The sequence below is a fragment of the Rattus norvegicus genome, chromosome 8 (genome assembly GCF_036323735.1).
Source record: "Rattus norvegicus strain BN/NHsdMcwi chromosome 8, GRCr8, whole genome shotgun sequence".
Lineage (NCBI taxonomy): Eukaryota > Metazoa > Chordata > Mammalia > Rodentia > Muridae > Rattus > Rattus norvegicus.
The window spans coordinates 44,300,985-44,319,976 of record NC_086026.1 but is presented as its reverse complement, the minus strand read 5'-3'; positions in this window follow the sequence as shown (position 1 = coordinate 44,319,976).

The window sequence follows — 18,992 nt, the reverse complement described above, 5'->3', positions numbered from 1 at the left end:
CAGTCTCCTGACCCTCTGGGCTTCTCTGCTCTCTCTCCAATATATGATCATGTGCTCCCCTTCCACTCAAGTAGTTTTCTCCATCTACCTCCCATGACTATTTTGTTTCCTTTTCCAAGTGGGATTGAAGCACCCTCACTTGGGCCTTTCTTCTTGATAAACCTTTTTCAGTCTCCACATTTTATGATGGGTATCCTACACTTTTTGGCTAATATCCACTTATTAGTGTGTACATACCATGCCTGTCCATTTGGACTTGGGATACCTCACTTAGGATGATATCTTCTAGATTTATTCCTTTGCCTGAAAATTCATGATGTCTTCATTTTTAATAGCTGGATGGTATTCCATGGTGTAAATGAACCACATTATCTGTATCCATTCTTTGTTTGGGGTACAACTGGGTTGTTTCCAGTTACTGGCTACTATGAATAAGGCTGTCATGAATATAGTGGAACATACATTTTTGTGGTATGGTGGAGCATCGTTTGGTTATATGCCCAGGAGTGGTATAACTGGATTTTGAGATAGCACTATTTCAAATTTTCTCAGGGAAGGCCAGGTTAATTTTCAGAGTGGTTGTACCAATTCACAATTCCACCAGCAGTGGAAGAGTATCCCACTTTCTTCATATCCTCACCAACATATACTGTCACCAGTGTTTTTGATCTTTCCCATTTTGATTGGTGTAAAATGGGATTTCAGGGTTGCTTTGATTTGCAGTTCACAGATGACCAAGGATGATGATGAACATTTCTTTAAGTCCTTCTCAGCTGCTTGAAAATTCAATTTAAAAAATTTCACATTCATTTAATATGTGGATGGGTGTGAGTCTGTGTGTTTGTGTTCATATTATTCACATGCAATGACAGATGTATAGAATTTCTAAACAATATTGAGCTCCATGATCTCTTTGTACCACTTTGGATCTGAAACTTGAACTTTGTATTCTGGCTTGCCATTCAGGCCCTTATATGCTGAGTCATTTCAGCTTTCAAATTTTAAAATCAGATAATTAGATGGCTGGTGGGTTGCTTAGTAGTTAAAACTTTGGGATATCAAGCCTAATGATGGAAGTTACATTCCTAGCACCCAGATTATAGAAGATGAGGACATATTTCTACATATTTATATCTGTTGTCCCCAAAAATGTCCATTGCAGTGTGGACACACACACACACACACATATACAAACACACACACACACACACTATAAGAAAAAAATCAGTTAATGTTTGTATTATTTACATGCAGGGACTTTTTTTTTTACATTCTACAATTTAACAAATGTAAGATTCTGAGATTTGCATTACTTCCAGAAGTACCAGATTCCTTTGCTATCAGGAAAGCATACCCTCATTGTCAAGCTTTCCCAAACGTTGACATTTCCTTGTTTCCATGTTATAAAGTTCAATTTTTTATTTTTGTTGTTGTTTTTTAAATGGCCTACCCAGGTTTTTTAATACAGTTTATTAGAAGTGATACCAACACAGGGAAGCAGATGTTGTTGAGGTGTTACAGGTTTACAATGGTAAGCCTAGCACTTGGGAGATGGAGGCTGCTGAATAAGAAATTCTTCAGTCTCAGCTGCAAAGAGTTCAAGGCCAGTCTTAAATATATGAAACCCTATCTTGAGACACACACACACACACACACACACACACACACACACACACAGAGAGAGAGAGAGAGAGAGAGAGAGAGAGAGAGAGAGAGAGAGAGAGAGAGATTATGTGAAGGGGCAAATGATATTCCAGTGTGTAAGCCTCTATATCTGCCCCTACATTCCAGTCCAGTGGCTGGCAAAATTAGAGGGTTCGGGAGGGTACTTAGTCATAAGGAACACATCTGTGGCCTCTCAGCAGATGGAAACAGGTTTTCACTTCTTCACATGCTGAATGAAATTTTTTCTTCCAGTGTATGTTCCTTACCCACTTTCTGAGATTTATGTTTCACACCTGGGACTATCTGAAAGTAGGGAGAATTTATACCAAACCCAATGGCCAGTTATCAGTTTACACATCTCCTTTGGTATTGCCTTATTCTAGGAATGCAGTAAAAGATTTCTGACTGAGGATTCACAAAAATCTTACCAAAGAACTTAAATATATATTTCAATTCTTATGGTACATCTACATCCCTTATTCTGTCTCCTTTCTTCCTGCTGATACTGGGGATTAACCCATGACCTCAATTTTAGTAGACAAGCTTTCTACTATTGACTTGAGTTCTAACCCTACCAGATAGGGCTTTGTTTACAGCTTTGTTTGTGTTACTTGGGAATCAAATTACATGCAAACAAACACTTGCTCCCTGAGCTGCATTGCAAGCTCAATTTTAATATTGTGTGTTTACAATATTATCATAGGTCAACTCTAAATTATCATATCTTACTACATGTATGTGCATTATTAATATTTCTGAACATTATTTTATTGTGTGATTTCTACACAATTTATACAGTTCCTAATTTTTTTTGACCCAATTGATAAGATATAATTGCCTGCTTAATCATACAAAACCATCTACTTATATAAGACAATCTGGACTGTTGTCTTTATATCTTAATAATATCTTGAAAGTTCTCTCACAAAGTTAGTAATATGTTTGCTATTTGGACCTTAACTCACATGTGTAATCAACTCAGAAGTTTGTAATGACATCAATAGAAGGACTGGCTTTAAACCTTGTACTTTTAAACTTTTAACAAATAAATTCTATATCAAAGCAATGATTTTAGCTTAGTTAACAAATGAGATTATGACTGTATAACTCAATCTAGCTAATTCCTCCCTATTAAACTACAACTGTTTCTAAATTACTCATAAAAACTACTTTAGAATAACCACTTTCAGCCCCCCAATGTCCAGGGAATTGGGGTGACCACTCCTCTATAACTTCTTCAAGCTGTACATGGGCATTGCGATATCCTTGGGGGTAGGGGGTAGGAAGAACGAAGCAAATTCTGTAGCCGATGTGTCCTGACTAGACCCAGCTGGAAATCCTTGAGACCAGGAATCCAAGTAGGCACACTCTGTAAAATACAACTCTCAAGACAACAGTTTAGAATTGAGATATCTTTTTGTTTGGTTCTCCTGAATAAATTTTTCCAGCAGTCTACCTCTATCAAATCTGGTCAGTATGACTCTGTGAGGTTTCCAGAGCCTAATCACACTTTTTAAAAACACAAAGACAAAATCTTTCTCCCAAAATACTGTGTTCCTTAGTCTGAAACCAGAAAAGCTTGTATCTTGCACTCTCTCTCAGAGTTATAATATAACCATAAAACTCAAAGTCACACCCATCATGAAGACTAAACAAATTTTTAAAAAGTAAGTAAGCTAAACAATGAGCCTGATAGGCTTTTGTACTCTGTGATATCAGGAAATTAACCCCAAATTCCCATGGGGCCCACATTAAGAGAATCCGAGCTTCCTGTTGTGGTAAATATCAAAAGTAACCACAAACCCTCTCTAGCCAGCACCAATGAGCCATATGGCCTTTAGGAGGGTAATTCATAAAACAAACCAAATACTTTCTATCAATTCCAATATCAATAAGCAACATATCAAACCAGGACTTTAGCCCACAATATCTCAATCTGTCAAGCTCTCTACCCAGAGCCACACATTTTTATTTAATCTTAATAACTTCTATAATATATGTCTGCATTCACTCTCCCTGGTGTTATATACATTCATCACAACTCTCTACTTGGAGGTAGTGACTAATTTTTCCCTATCTAAATTCTGAACCATGAATGAAAATCTCCACCTGATTCAGGTAATCTTTTTACTCTCTTCTTTCTAAAACAAACTTAATCACCTTTTAATAATACCCGTAATTAAGAAGCAGCTTGTCTAACTAGGATTTCACCCCAAAATTCCCGTGGAGCCCACCTTAAAAAGAATATGAGTATCCTGAAAGACTTTCTAAACAACTTTCTTTAAAAATCATCTTTTAATCTCTAACTCTTGGAGCTGCCATTACTTATCACACAGGAGGGGACCTACAGCCTGCCAGTCATGGCTGCTTCCTTTTTTCTTTGTTTGAATTCCCGACCTTGAGATATCATATGATTTAACATGGCGCCCACCTCCTCTTAGAAAACTTTCTCTCAACTCTTAGGATTACTAGTGGATTCTTGCCCGTCACATTGGTTCACCATCTAATGTTGTAAAAATATAAAAAATTAAAAAAAAGTATTGTTGTCTTTTACCCTGCTGGGTCCTGCACCGCGGAACCCCAAGATATCTGCTAGATATTTAGGCAGAAACACATCCCAACTCCGTGGTGGCCCAGTGTCTCCTGCCGCCACACACTTTCCTAAACTTAAACCGTCACATAAAAGAACACACAACACAATAATATTTGACCCAATTGATAAGATATAATTGCCCACTTAATCATACAAAGCCCAGTGCCATCCATCCCTTAAGAACAGTGATAACAACCTGTAAATACACAGAGTGGAAACTTTTTTTTTTGTTTTTGTTTTTTATTCTACTTTCTGAGTTAATTTTTAAAATAAACTTTTAAAAAATGTCACTAATAAATACGGTTTTGGGTTTACCAATCATGTTCTTTACTGTGAGCAAACAAGCTTCACAAACACAACATGTCTGATTAGACTAGACACCGTATAAGAAGGAATTTTTGATCCTGGAAGTCCCAGTAGTATATTCTTTTTTTAAAAAAGTTTTTATTTATTTATTTTTTATCTTTATTGAGTATTTCTTATTTACATTTCGATTGTTATTCCCCCTAACCCCTCCCCCTCCCCTTCTGTATGGGAGGAAATTCTATGTGGTCATATTTTGAAAAAGGAAAGTTCATATATTCCAAGTAAGAAACACAGCTTGAATAAGAGTCAGAATATATTGTACTGTTATTGAGTGCTCTAAGATTACACATAGGATGACTGGATCCAGTTATATGTGTCTAACCTGTGAACTTTGATGCTTCCTCTTGTGGAACAAAGTGCAACAGGCCAAGTATCTGGATGTGGGTGTGGGGCAGGCATTTTAAACAAGGCTATGGCATCATACTTAAAGAATTTTTTACATATAGAGGTTGTCATAAGAGGGTACTAACTTAGAACTGGGGATATCACTTGTTTGAAAGCAGCAGACCCATCAATGGTGATGTGTATCTGCAATCCAGCATTGCATGAGGCATGATATATCCTGATTTATGGGCTCCAGTACAGTTAGACTTTTTTTCAAAGAAAGTAGCCTTGGTTTGCAAATAAAATAAGTACTGAAACTTGGCAACTTCTCTGTGATATTCTGTGGATTTCTTTTTTTTCTTTTTTCTTTTCTTTTTTGTTTTCTTTTTTTCCATCTTTATTAACTTGAGTATTTCTTATTTACATTTCGATTGTTATTCCCTTTCCTGGTTTCTGGGCCAACATCCCCCTAACCCTTCCCCTCCCCTTCTGTATTAGTGTTCCCCTCCCCATCCTTCCCCCATTACCACCCTCCCTAACAACAATCACGTTTACTGGGGGTTCAGTCTTGGCAGGACCAAGGGCTACCCCTTCCACTGGGCCTCTTAATAGTGTATTCATTGCTACCTATGCGGTGGGAGCCCAGGGTCAGTCCATGTATAGTCTTTGGGTAGTGGCTTAGTCCCTGGAAGCTCTGGTTGGTTGGCATTGTTGTTCATATGGGGTCTCAAACCCTTTCAAGCTCTTTCAGTCCTTTCTCTGATTCCTTCAACGGGGGTCCTGTTCTCAGTTCAGTGGATTGCTGCTGGCATTTGCCTATGTATGCTATTTTAGTTTTTAGAAGTGGAATTATTTTTGTTTGTCTCTCTTTCAGTCTCATTGCAAGGAAATTATATTCTTGCTTTCTGTTCAATGCAGTTTTTCTCTTTGTGTTGGAATTTTTCCTTTTTTTATCCTTCGTAGGTCTGAATTTGTAGAAATTGCTTAAATTTGGTTTTGTCATGGAATATCTTGGTTTCTCCATGCATGTTAGTTGAGAGTTTTGCAGGATACAGTAACCTGGGCTGGCATTTGTGTTCTCTTAGGGTCTGTATGACATCTGTCCAGGATCTTCTGACTTTTATAGTCTCTGGTGAGAAGTCTGGTGTAATTCTTATAGGTCTGCCTTTATATGTCACTTGACCTTTTCCCCTCACTGCTTTTTAATATTCTTTCTTTTTTGCATTTGGTGTTTTAACTATTATGTGATGGGTGGAACTTATCTTCTTGTCCAATCTATTTGGAGTTCTGTAGGCTTCTTGTATGTTTATGGGCATCTCTTTCTTTAGGTTATGGAAGTTTTCTCTATAATTTTGGTGAATATATTTACTGACCCGTTAAGTTGGGAATCTTCACTTTCTTCTACACCTATTATCCTTAGGTTTGAACTTCTCATTGTGTCCTGGATTTCCTATATATTTTGGACTAGGAGCTTTTGTGTTTTACATTATCTTTGACAGTTGTGTTGATGTTTTCTATGGTATCTTCTGCCCCTGAGATTCTCTCCTCTATCTCTTGTATTCTGTTGGTGATGCTTGTATCTACGGCTCCTTGTCATTTCCTTTGGTTTTTCCATATCTAGGGTTGTCTCTCTTTGTGCTTTCTTTATTGTTTCTATTTCAATTTTCAATTTGTTCACCTGTTTGGTTGTTTTCTTGTAATTCTTTCAGGCATCTTTGTGTTTCATCCCTAAGGTCTTCTACTTGTTTACTTGTGCTTGCCCGCATTTCTCTAAGGGAGCTCTTTATGTCTTTCATAAAGTCCTCCATTATTATCAAAAAATGTGATTTTAAATCTAATCTTGCTTTTCTTGTGTGTTTGGGTTTCCAGTATTTTCTATTGTTTTTTTTTTAGGTTTATACTTCATTTTTTTTTAATTAACTTGAGTATTTCTTATATACATGTCGAGTGTTATTCCCTTTCCCGGTTTCCGGGCAAACATCCCCCTCCCCCCTCCCCTTCCTTATGGGTGTTCCCCTCCCAACCCTCCCCCCATTGCCGCCCTACCCCCATAGACTAGTTCACTGGGGGTTCAGTCTTAGCAGGACCCAGGGCTTCCCCTTCCACTGGTGCTCTTACTAGGATATTCATTGCTACCTATGGGGTCAGAGTCCAGGGTCAGTCCATGTATAGTCTTTAGGTAGTGGCTTAGTCCCTGGAAGCTCTGGTTGCTTGGCATTGTTGTACTTTTGGGGTCTCGAGCCCCTTCAAGCTCTTCCAGTTCTTTCTCTGATTCCTTCAATAGGGGACCTATTCTCAGTTCAGTGGTTTGCTGCTGGCATTCGCCTCTGTATTTGCTGTATTCTGGCTGTGTCTCTCAGGAGCGATCTACATCTGGCTCCTGTCGGTCTGCACTTCTTTGCTTCATCCATCTTGTCTAATCGGGTGGCTGTATATGTATGGGCCACATGTGGGGCAGGCTCTGAATGGGTGTTCCTTCAGTCTCTGTTTTAATCTTTGCCTCTCCCTTCCCTGCCAAGGGTATTCTTTTTCCTCATTTAAAGAAGGAGTGAAGCATTCACATTTTGATCATCCATCTTGAGTTTCGTTTGTTCTAGGGATCTAGGGTAATTCAAGCATTTGGGCTAATAGCCACTTATCAATGAGTGCATACCATGTATGTCTTTCTGTGATTGGGTTAGCTCACTCAGGATGATATTTTCCAGTTCCAACCATTTGCCTACGAATTTCATAAACTCGTTGTTTTTGATAGCTGAGTAATATCCCATTGTGTAGATGTACCACATTTTCTGTATCCATTCCTCTGTTGAAGGGCATCTGGGTTCTCTCCATTTTCTGGCTATTATAAATAAGGCTGCGATGAACATAGTGGAGCATGTGTCTCTTTTATATGTTGAGGCATCTTTTGGGTATATGCCCAAGAGAGGTATAGCTGGGTCCTCAGGCAGTTCAATGTCCAATTTTCTGAGGAACCTCCAGACTGATTCCCAGAATGGTTGTACCAGTCTGCAATCCCACCAACAATGGAGGAGTGTTCCTCTTTCTCCACATCCTCGCCAGCATCTGCTGTCACCTGAGTTTTTGATCTTAGCCATTCTCACTGGTGTGAGGTGAAATCTCAGGGTTGTTTTGATTTGCATTTCCCTTATGAATAAAGATGTTGAACATTTCTTTAGGTGTTTTTCAGCCATTCGGCATTCCTCAGCTGTGAATTCTTTGTTTAGCTCTGAACCCCATTTTTTAATAGGGTTATTTGTTTCCCTGCGGTCTAACTTCTTGAGTTCTTTGTATATTTTGGATATAAGGCCTCTATCTGTTGTAGGATTGGTAAAGATCTTTTCCCAATCTGTTGGTTGCCGTTTTGTCCTAACCACAGTGTCCTTTGCCTTACAGAAGCTTTGCAGTTTTATGAGATCCCATTTGTCGATTCTTGATCTTAGAGCATAAGCCATTGGTGTTTTGTTCAGGAAATTTTTTCCAGTGCCCATGTGTTCCAGATGCTTCCCTAGTTTTTCTTCTATTAGTTTGAGTGTGTCTGGTTTGATGTGGAGGTCCTTGATCCACTTGGACTTAAGCTTTGTACAGGGTGATAAGCATGGATCGATCTGCATTCTTCTACATGTTGCCCTCCAGTTGAACCAGCACCATTTGCTGAAAATGCTATCTTTTTTCCATTGGATGGTTTTGGCTCCTTTGTCAAAAATCAAGTGACCATAGGTGTGTGGGTTCATATCTGGGTCTTCAATTCTATTCCATTGGTCTATCTGTCTCTCTCTGTACCAATACCATGCAGTTTTTATCACTATTGCTCTGTAATACTGTTTGAGTTCAGGCATAGTGATTCCCCCTGAAGTCCTTTTATTGTTGAGGATAGCTTTAGCTATCCTGGGTTTTTTGTTATTCCAGATGAATTTGCAAATTGTTCTGTCTAACTCTTTGAAGAATTGGATTGGTATTTTGATGGGGATTGCATTGAATCTGTAGATTGCTTTTGGTAAAATGGCCATTTTTACTACATTAATCCTGCCAATCTATGAGCATGCGAGATCTTTCCATCTTCTGAGGTCTTCTTCAATTTCTTTCCTCAGTGTCTTGAAGTTCTTATTGTACAGATCTTTTACTTGCTTGGTTAAAGTCACACCGAGGTACTTTATATTATTTGGGTCTATTATGAAGGGTGTCGTTTCCCTAATTTCTTTCTCGGCTTGTTTCTCTTTTGTATAGAGGAAGGCTACTGATTTATTTGAGTTAATTTTATACCCAGCCACTTTGCTGAAGTTGTTTATCAGCTTTAGTAGTTCTCTGGTGGAACTTTTGGGATCACTTAAATATACTATCATGTCATCTGCAAATAGTGATATTTTGACCTCTTCTTTTCCGATCTGTATCCCTTTGATCTCCTTTTGTTGTCTGATTGCTCTGGCTAGAACTTCAAGAACTATATTGAATAAGTAGGGAGAGAGTGGGCAGCCTTGTCTAGTCCCCGATTTTAGTGGGATTGCTTCAAGTTTCTCTCCATTTAGTTTAATGTTAGCAACTGGTTTGCTGTATATGACTTTTACTATGTTTAGGTATGGGCCTTGAATTCCTATTCTTTCCAGGACTTTTATCATGAAGGGGTGTTGAATTTTGTCAAATGCTTTCTCAGCATCTAATGAAATGATCATGTGGTTCTGTTCTTTCAGTTTGTTTATATAATGGATCACGTTGATGGTTTTCCGTATATTAAACCATCCCTGCATGCCTGGGATGAAGCCTACTTGATCATGGTGGATGATTGTTTTGATGTGCTCTTGAATTCGGTTTGCCAGAATTTTATTGAGTATTTTTGCGTCGATATTCATAAGGGAAATTGGTCTGAAGTTCTCTTTCTTTGTTGTGTCTTTGTGTGGTTTAGGTATAAGACTAATTGTGGCTTCGTAGAAGGAATTCGGTAGGGCTCCATCTGTTTCAATTTTGTGGAATAGTTTGGATAATATTGGTATGAGGTCTTCTATGAAGGTTTGATAGAATTCTGCACTAAACCCGTCTGGACCTGGGCTCTTTTTGGTTGGGAGACCTTTAATGACTGCTTCTATTTCCTTAGGAGTTATGGGGTTGTTTAACTGGTTTATCTGTTCCTGATTTAACTTTGATACCTGGTATCTGTCTAGGAAATTGTCCATTTCCTGAAGATTTTCAAATTTTGTTGAATATAGGTTTTTATAGTAAGATCTGATGATTTTTGAATTTCCTCTGAATCTGTAGTTATGTCTCCCTTTTCATTTCTGATTTTGTTAATTTGGACGCACTCTCTGTGTCCTCTCGTTAGTCTGGCTAAGGGTTTATCTATCTTGTTGATTTTCTCAAAGAACCAACTTTTGGTTCTGTTGATTCTTTCTATGGTCCTTTTTGTTTCTACTTGGTTGATTTCAGCTCTGAGTTTGATTATTTCCTGCCTTCTACTCCTCCTGGGTGTATTTGCTTCTTTTTGTTCTAGAGCTTTTAGGTGTGCTGTCAAGCTGCTGACATATGCTCTTTCCTGTTTCTTTCTGCAGGCACTCAGCGCTATGAGTTTTCCTCTTAGCACAGCTTTCATTGTGTCCCATAAGTTTGAGTATGTTGTATCTTCATTTTCATTAAATTCTAAAAAGTTTTTAATTTCTTTCTTTATTTCTTCCTTGACCAGGTTATCATTGAGTAGAGCATTTTTTAATTTCCACGTATATGTGGGCATTCTTCCCTTATTGTTATTGAAGACCAGTTTTAGGCCGTGGTGGTCCGATAGCACGCATGGGATTATTTCTATCTTTCTGTACCTGTTGAGGCCCGTTTTTTGACCAATTATATGGTCAATTTTGGAGAAAGTACCATGAGGAGCTGAGAAGAAGGTATATCCTTTTGCTTTAGGATAGAATGTTCTATAAATATCCGTTAAGTCCATTTGGCTCATGACTTCTCTTAGTCTGTCGACATCACTGTTTAATTTCTGTTTCCATGATCTGTCCATTGATGAGAGTGGGTGTTGAAATCTCCCACTATTATTGTGTGAGGTGCAATGTGTGTTTTGAGCTTTAGTAAGGTTTCTTTTACGTATGTAGGTGCCCTTGTATTTGGGGCATAGATATTTAGGATTGAGAGTTCATCTTGGTGGATTTTTCCTTTGATGAATATGAAGTGTCCTTCCTTATCTTTTTTGATGACTTTTAGTTGGAAATTGATTTTATTTGATATTAGAATGGCTACTCCAGCTTGCTTCTTCTGACCATTTGCTTGGAAAGTTTTTTTCCAGCCTTTCACTCTGAGGTAGTGTCTGTCTTTGTCTCTGAGGTGTGTTTCCTGTAGGCAGCAGAATGCAGGGTCCTCGTTGCATATCCAGTTTGTTAATCTATGTCTTTTTATTGGGGAGTTGAGGCCATTGATATTGAGAGATATTAAGGAATAGTGATTATTGTTTCCCTTTATATTCATATTTGGATGTGAGGTTATGTTTGTGTGCTTTCATTCTCTTTGTTTTGTTGCCAAGACGATTAGTTTCTTGCTTCTTCTAGGGTATAGCTTGCCTCCTTATGTTGGGCTTTACCATTTATTATCCTTTGTAGTACTGGATTTGTAGAAAGATATTGTGTAAATTTGGTTTTGTCATGGAATATCTTGGTTTCTCCATCAATGTTAATTGAGAGTTTTGCTGGATACAGTAACCTGGGCTGGCATTTGTGTTCTCTTAGAGTCTGTATAACATCAGTCCAGGATCTTCTGGCCTTTATAGTTTCTGGCGAGAAGTCTGGTGTGATTCTGATAGGTCTCCCTTTATATGTTACTTGACCTTTTTCCCTTACTGCTTTTAATATTCTTTCTTTATTTTGTGCGTTTGGTGTTTTGACAATTATGTGACGGGAGGTGTTTCTTTTCTGGTCCAATCTATTTGGAGTTCTGTAGGCTTCTTGTATGTCTATGGGTATCTCTTTTTTTAGGTTAGGGAAGTTTTCTTCTATGATTTTGTTGAAGATATTTACTGGTCCTTTGAGCTGGGAGTCTTCACTCTCTTCTATACCTATTATCCTTAGGTTTGATCTTCTCATTGAGTCCTGGATTTCCTGTATGTTTTGGACCAGTAGCTTTTTCTGCTTTACATTATCTTTGACAGTTGAGTCAATGATTTCTATGGAATCTTCTGCTCCTGAGATTCTCTCTTCCATCTCTTGTATTCTGTTGGTGAAGCTTGTATCTACAGCTCCTTGTCTCTTCTTTTGGTTTTTTATATCCAGGGTTGTTTCCATGTGTTCTTTCTTGATTGCTTCTATTTCCATTTTTAATTCCTTCAACTGTTTGATTGTGTTTTCCTGGAATTCTTTCAGGGATTTTTGCGATTCCTCTCTGTAGGCTTTTACTTGTTTATTAATGTTTTCCTGTGCTTCCCTAAGTGTGTTCATGTCTTTCTTGAAGTCCTCCAGCATCATGATCAAATATGATTTTGAAACTAGATCTTGCTTTTCTGGTGTGTTTGGATATTCCGTGTTTGCTTTGGTGGGAGAATTGTGCTCCGATGACGCCATGTAGTCTTGGTTTCTGTTGCTTGGGTTCCTGCGCTTGCCTCTCGCCATCAGATTATCTCTAGTGTTACTTTGTTCTGCTATTTCTGACAGTGGCTAGACTGTCCTATAAGCCTGTGTGTCAGGTGTGCTGTAGACCTGTTTTCCTCTCTTTCAGTCAGTTATGGGGACAGAGTGTTCTGCTTTCGGGCGTGTAGTTTTTCCTCTCTACAGGTCTTCAGCTGTTCCTGTGGGCCTGTGTCTTGAGTTCACCAGGCAGCTTTCTTGCAGCAGAAAATTTGGTCTTACCTGTGGTCCTGAGGCTGAAGTTCGCTCATGGGGTGCTGCCCACGGGCTCTCTGCAGCGGCAGCAATCAGGAAGACCTGTGCCGCCCCTTCCGGGAGCTTCAGTGCACCAGGGTTCCAGATGGTCTTTGGCTTTTTCCTCTGGCGTCCGAGATGTGTGTGCAGGGAGCAGTCTCTTCTGGTTTCCCAGGCTTGTCTGCCTCTCTGAAGGTTTAGCTCTCCCTCCCACGGGATTTGGGTGCAGAGAACTGTTTATCCGGTCTGTTTCTTTCAGGTTCTGGTGGTGTCTCAGGCGCAGGGGTCCTGCCGCTCCTGGGCCCTCCCCCACGGGAGCCCAGAGGCCTTATACATTTTCCTCTTGGGCCAGGGATGTGGGCAGGGGTGAGCAGTGTTGGTGGTCTCTTCCGCTCTGTAGCCTCAGGAGTGCCCACCTGACCAGGTGGTTGGGTCTCTCTCTCACCGGGTCTGGGAGCAGAGAGCTGCTGTGGGCCGGGATCCGTGGGTGTGGGACTTCCGCTAAACACAGAACGTTCCCGGTCCTAGAGAAATTCTGCTTCCGTGTGTCCCAAGCTCACCAGGCAGCTTTCTTGCAGCAGAAATTTTGGTCTTACCTGTGGTCCCGAGGCTCAGGTTCGCTCGTGGGGTGCTGCCCAGGGGCTCTCTGCAGCGGCCTGAACCCCATATTTTAATAGGGTTATTTGTCTCCCTGCGGTCTAACTTCTTGAGTTCTTTGTATATTTTGGATAGAAGGCCTCTATCTGTTGTAGGATTGGTAAAGATCTTTTCCCAATGTGTTGGTTGCCGTTTTGTCCTAACCACAGTGTCCTTTGGCTTACAGAAGCTTTGCAGTTTTATGAGATCTCATTTGTCTATTCTTGATCTTAGAGCATAAGCCATTGGTGTTTTGTTCAGGAAATTTTTTCCAGTGCCCATGTGTTCCAGATGCTTCCCTAGTTTTTCTTCTATTATTTTGAGTGTGTCTGGTTTGATGTGGAGGTCCTTGATCCACTTGGACTTAAGCTTTGTACAGGGTGATAAGCATGGATCGATCTGCATTCTTCTACATGTTGACCTCCAGTTGAACCAGCACCATTTGCTGAAAATGCTATCTTTTTTCCATTGGTTGGTTTTGGCTCCTTTGTCAAAAATCAAGTGACCATAGGTGTGTGGGTTCGTTTCTGGGTCTTCAATTCTATTCCATTGGTCTATCTGTCTCTCTCTGTACCAATACCATGTAGTCTTTATCCCTATTGCTCTGTAATACTGTTTGAGTTCAGGGATAGTGATTCCCCCTGAAGTCCTTTTATTGTTGAGGATAGTTTTAGCTATCCTGGGTTTTTTGTTATTCCAGATGAATTTGCAAATTGTTCTTTCTAACTCTTTGAAGAATTGGATTGGTATTTTGATGGGGATTGCATTGAATCTGTAGATCGCTTTTGGTAAAATGGCCATTTTTACTATATTAATCCTGCCAATCCATGAACATGGGAGATCTTTCCATCTTCTGAGGTCTTCTTCAATTTCTTTCTTCAGTGTCTTGAAGTTCTTATTGTACAGATCTTTTACTTGCTTGGTTAAAGTCACACCGAGCTACTTTATATTCTTTGGGTCTATTATGAAGGGTGTCGTTTCCCTAATTTCTTTCTCAGCTTGTTTCTCTTTTGTGTAGAGGAAGGCTACTGATTTATTTGAGTTAATTTTATACCCAGGCACTTTGCTGAAGTTGTTTATCAGCTTTAGTAGTTCTCTGGTGGAACTTTTGGGATCACTTAAATATACTATCATATCATCTGCAAATAGTGATGTTTTGACTTCTTCTTTTCCAATCTGTATCCCCTTGACCTCCTTTTGTTGTCTGATTGCTCTGGCTAGAACTTTAAGAAATATATTGAATAAGTAGGGAGAGAGTGCGCAGCCTTGTCTAGTCCCTGATTTTAGTGGGATTGCTTCAAGTTTCTCTCCATTTAGTTTAATGTTAGCAACTGGTTTGCTGTATATGGCTTTTACTATGTTTAGGTATGGGCCTTGAATTCCTATTCTTTCCAGGACTTTTATCATGAAGGGGTGTTGAATTTTGTCAAATGCTTTCTCAGCATCTAATGAAATGATCATGTGGTTTTGTTCTTTCAGTTTGTTTATATAATGGATCACGTTGATGGTTTTCCGTATATTAAACCATCCCTGAATGCCTGGGATGAAGCCTACTTGATCATGGTGGATGATTGTTTTGATGTGCTCTTGGATTCGGTTTGCCAGAATTTTATTGAGTATATTTGCGTCGATATTCATAAGGGAAATTGGTCTGAAGTTCTCTTTCTTTGTTGGGTCTTTGTGTGGTTTAGGTATAAGAGTAATTGTGGCTTCATTGAAGGAATTCGGTAGTGATCCATCTGTTTCAATTTTGTGGAATAGTTTGGATAATTTTGGTACGAGGTCTTCTGTGAAGGTCTTATAGAACTCTGCACTAAACCCGTCTGGACCTGGGCTCTTTTTGGTTGGGAGATCTTTAATGACTGCTTCTATTTCCTTAGGAGTTATGTGGTTGTTTAACTGGTTTATCTGTTCCTGATTTCATTTCGGTACCTGGTATCTGTCTAGGAAATTGTCCATTTCCTGCAGATTTTCAAGTTTTGTTGAATATAGGCTTTTATAGTAAGATCTGATGATTTTTTGAATTTCCTCTGAATCTGTATGTCTCCCTTTTCATTTCTGATTTTGTTAATTTGGACACACTCTCTGTGTCCTCTCGTTAGTCTGGCTAAGGGTTGATCTATATTGTTGATTTTCTCAAAGAACCAACTTTTGGTTCTGTTGATTCTTTCTATGGTCCTTTTTGTTTCTACTTGGTTGTTTTCACCTCTTGAGTTTGATTATTTCCTGCCTTCTACTCCTCCTGAGTGTATTTGCTTCTTTTTGTTCTAGAGCTTTTAGGTGTGCTGTCAAGCTGCTGACATATGCTCTTTCCTGTTTCTTTCTGCAGGCACTCAGCGCTATGAGTTTTCCTCTTAGCACAGCTTTCATTGTGTCCCATAAGTTTGGGTATGTTGTACCTTCATTTTCATTAAATTCTAAAAAGTTTTTATTTTCTTTCTTTATTTCTTCCTTGACCAGGTTATCATTGAGTAGAGCATTGTTCAATTTCCACGTATATGTGGGCATTCTTCCCTTATTGTTATTGAAGACCAGTTTTAGGCCGTGGTGGTCCGATAGCACGAATGGGATTATTTCTATCTTTCTGTACCTGTTGAGGCCCGTTTTTTGACCAATTATATGGTCAATTTTGGAGAAAGTACCATGAGGAGCTGAGAAGAAGCTTTTTGCTTTAGGATAGAATGTTATATAAATATCTGTTAAGTCCATTTGGCTCATGACTTCTCTTAGTCTGTCTACGTCTCTGTTTAATTTCTGTTTCCATGATCTGTCCATTGATGAGAGTGGGGTGTTGAAACCTCCTACTATTATTGTGTGAGGTGCAACGTGTGTTTTGAGGTTTAGTAAGGTTTCTTTTACGTATGTAGGTGCCCTTGTATTCGGGGCATAGATATTTAGGATTGAGAGTTCATCTTGGTGGATTTTTCCTTTGATGAATATGAAGTGTCCTTCCTTATCTTTTTTGATGACTTTTAGTTGAAAATTGATTTTATTTGATATTAGAATGGCTACTCCAGCTTTCTTCTTCTGACCATTTGTTGAAAAGTTGTTTTCCAGCCTTTCACTCTGAGGTAGTGTCTTTCTTTGTCTCTGAGGTGTGTTTCCTGTAGGCAGCAGAATGCAGGGTCCTCGCTGAGTATCCAGTTTGTTAATCTATGTCTTTTTATTGGGGAGTTGAGGCCATTGATGTTGAGAGATATTAAGGAATAGTGATTATTGCTTCCTGATATATTCATATTTGGATGTGAGGTTATGTTTGTGGGCTTTTCTTCTCTTTGTTTTGTTGCCAAGACGATTAGTTTCTTGCTTCTTCTAGGGTATAGCTTGCCTCCTTATGTTGGGGTTTACCATTTATTGTCTTTTGTAGTGCTGGATTTGTAGAAAGATATTGTGTAAATTTGGTTTTGTCATGGAATATCTTGGTTTCTTCATCTATGTTAGTTGAGCGTTTTGCAGGATACAGTAACCTGGGCTGGCATTTGTGTTCTCTTAGGGTCTGTATGACATCAGTCCAGGATCTTCTGGCCTTTATAGTTTCTGGCGAGAAGTCTGGTGTGATTTTGATAGGTCTGCCTTTATATGTTACTTGACCTTTTTCCCTTACTGCTTTTAATATTCCTTCTTTATTTTGTCCGTTTGGTGTTTTGACTATTATGTACGGGAGGTATTTCTTTTCTGGTCCAATCTATTTGGAGTTCTGTAGGCTTCTTGCATGCCTATGGGTATCTCTTTTTTTAGGTTAGGGAAGTTTTCTTCTATGATTTTGTTGAAGATATTTACTGGTCCTTTGAGCTGGGAGTCTTCACTCTCTTCTATACCTATTATCCTTAGGTTTGATCTTCTCATTGAGTCCTGGATTTCCTGTATGTTTTGGACCAGTAGCTTTTTCTGCTTTACATTATCTTTGACAGTTGAGTCAATGATTTCTATGGAATCTTCTGCTCCTGAGATTCTCTCTTCCATCTCTTGTATTCTGTTGGTGAAGCTTGTATCTACAGCTCCTTGTCTCTTCTTTTGGTTTTCTATATCCAGGGTTGTTTCCATGTGTTCTTTCTTGATTGCTTATATTTCCATTTTTAATTCCTTCAACTGTTTCATTGTGTTTTCCTGGAATTCTTTCAGGGATTTTTGCGATTCCTCTCTGTAGGCTTCTACTTGTTTATTAATGTTTTCCTGTATTTCTCTAAGGGAGTTCTTCAGGACTTTCTTGAAGTCCTCCAGCATCATGATCAAATATGATTTTGAAACTAGATCTTGCTTTTCTGGTGTGTTTGGATATTCAATGTTTGTTTTGATGGGAGAATTGGGCTCCGATGATGCCATGTAGTCTTGGTTTCTGTTGCTTGGGTTCCTGCGCTTGCCTCTCACCATCAGATTATCTCTAGTGTTACTTTGTTCTGCTATTTCTGACAGTGGCTAGACTGTCGTATAAGCCTGTGTGTCAGGAGTGCTGTAGACCTGTTTTCCTGTTTTCTTTCAGCCTGTTATGGGGACAGAGTGTTCTGCTTTCGGGCGTGTAGTTTTTCCTCTCTACAGGTCTTCAGCTGTTCCTGTGGGCCTGTGTCTTGAGTTCACGAGGCAGGTCACTTGCAGCAGAAAATTTGGTCTTACCTGTGGTCCTGAGAATCAAGTTTGCTCGCGGGGTGCTGCCCACAAGCTCTCTGCGGTGGCAGCAACCAGGAAGATCTGTGGTGCCATTTCCGGGAGCTTCAGTGCACCAGGGTTCCAGATGGCGTTTGGTGTTTTCCTCTGGAATCAGTAATGTGTGCAGAGTGGAGTCTCTTCTGGTTTCCCAGGCGTGTCTGCCTCTCTGAAGGTTTAGCTCTCCCTCCCACGGGATTTGTGTGCAGAGAACTGTTTATCTGGTCTGTTCCTTCAGGTTCTTGCGGTGTCTCAGGCACAGGTGTCCTGCCGCTCCTGGGCCCTCCCCCACGGGATCCCAGAGGCCTTATACATTTTCCTCTTTGGCCAGGGATGTGGGCAGGGGTGAGCAGTGTTGGTGGTCTCTTCCACTCTGGAGCCTCAGGAGTGCCCACCTGACCAGGCTGTGAGGTCTCTCTCCCATGGGGTCTGGGAGCAGAGAGCTGCTGCGGGCCGGGATCCGCGGGTGTGGGACTCCTGGTAAACACAGGAAGTGCCCTGTCCTAGAGGAATTCTGCCTCTGTGTGTCCCGAGTTCACCAGGCAGGTCTCTTGCAGCAGAAAAGTTGTCTTACCTGTGGTCCTGAGGCTCAAGTTTGGTCATGGGGTGCTGCCCACGAGCTCTCTGCAGCGGGCAGCAACCAGGAAGATCTGCGCCGCCGTTTCCGTGAGCTTCAGTGCACCAGGGTTCCAGATGGTGTTTGGTGTTTTCCTCTGGAATCAGTAATGTGTGCAGAGTGCAGTCTCTTCTGGTTTCCCAGGCGTGTCTGCCTCTCTGAAGGTTTAGCTCTCCCTCCCATGGGATTTGGGTGCAGAGAACTGTTTATCCGGTTTGTTCCTTCAGGTTCCGGCAGTGTCTCAGGCGCAGGGGTCCTGCCGCTCCTCAACATTCTGTTTTTTATATTATGATATTTTCAATTTCTATTTTTTGTTGAA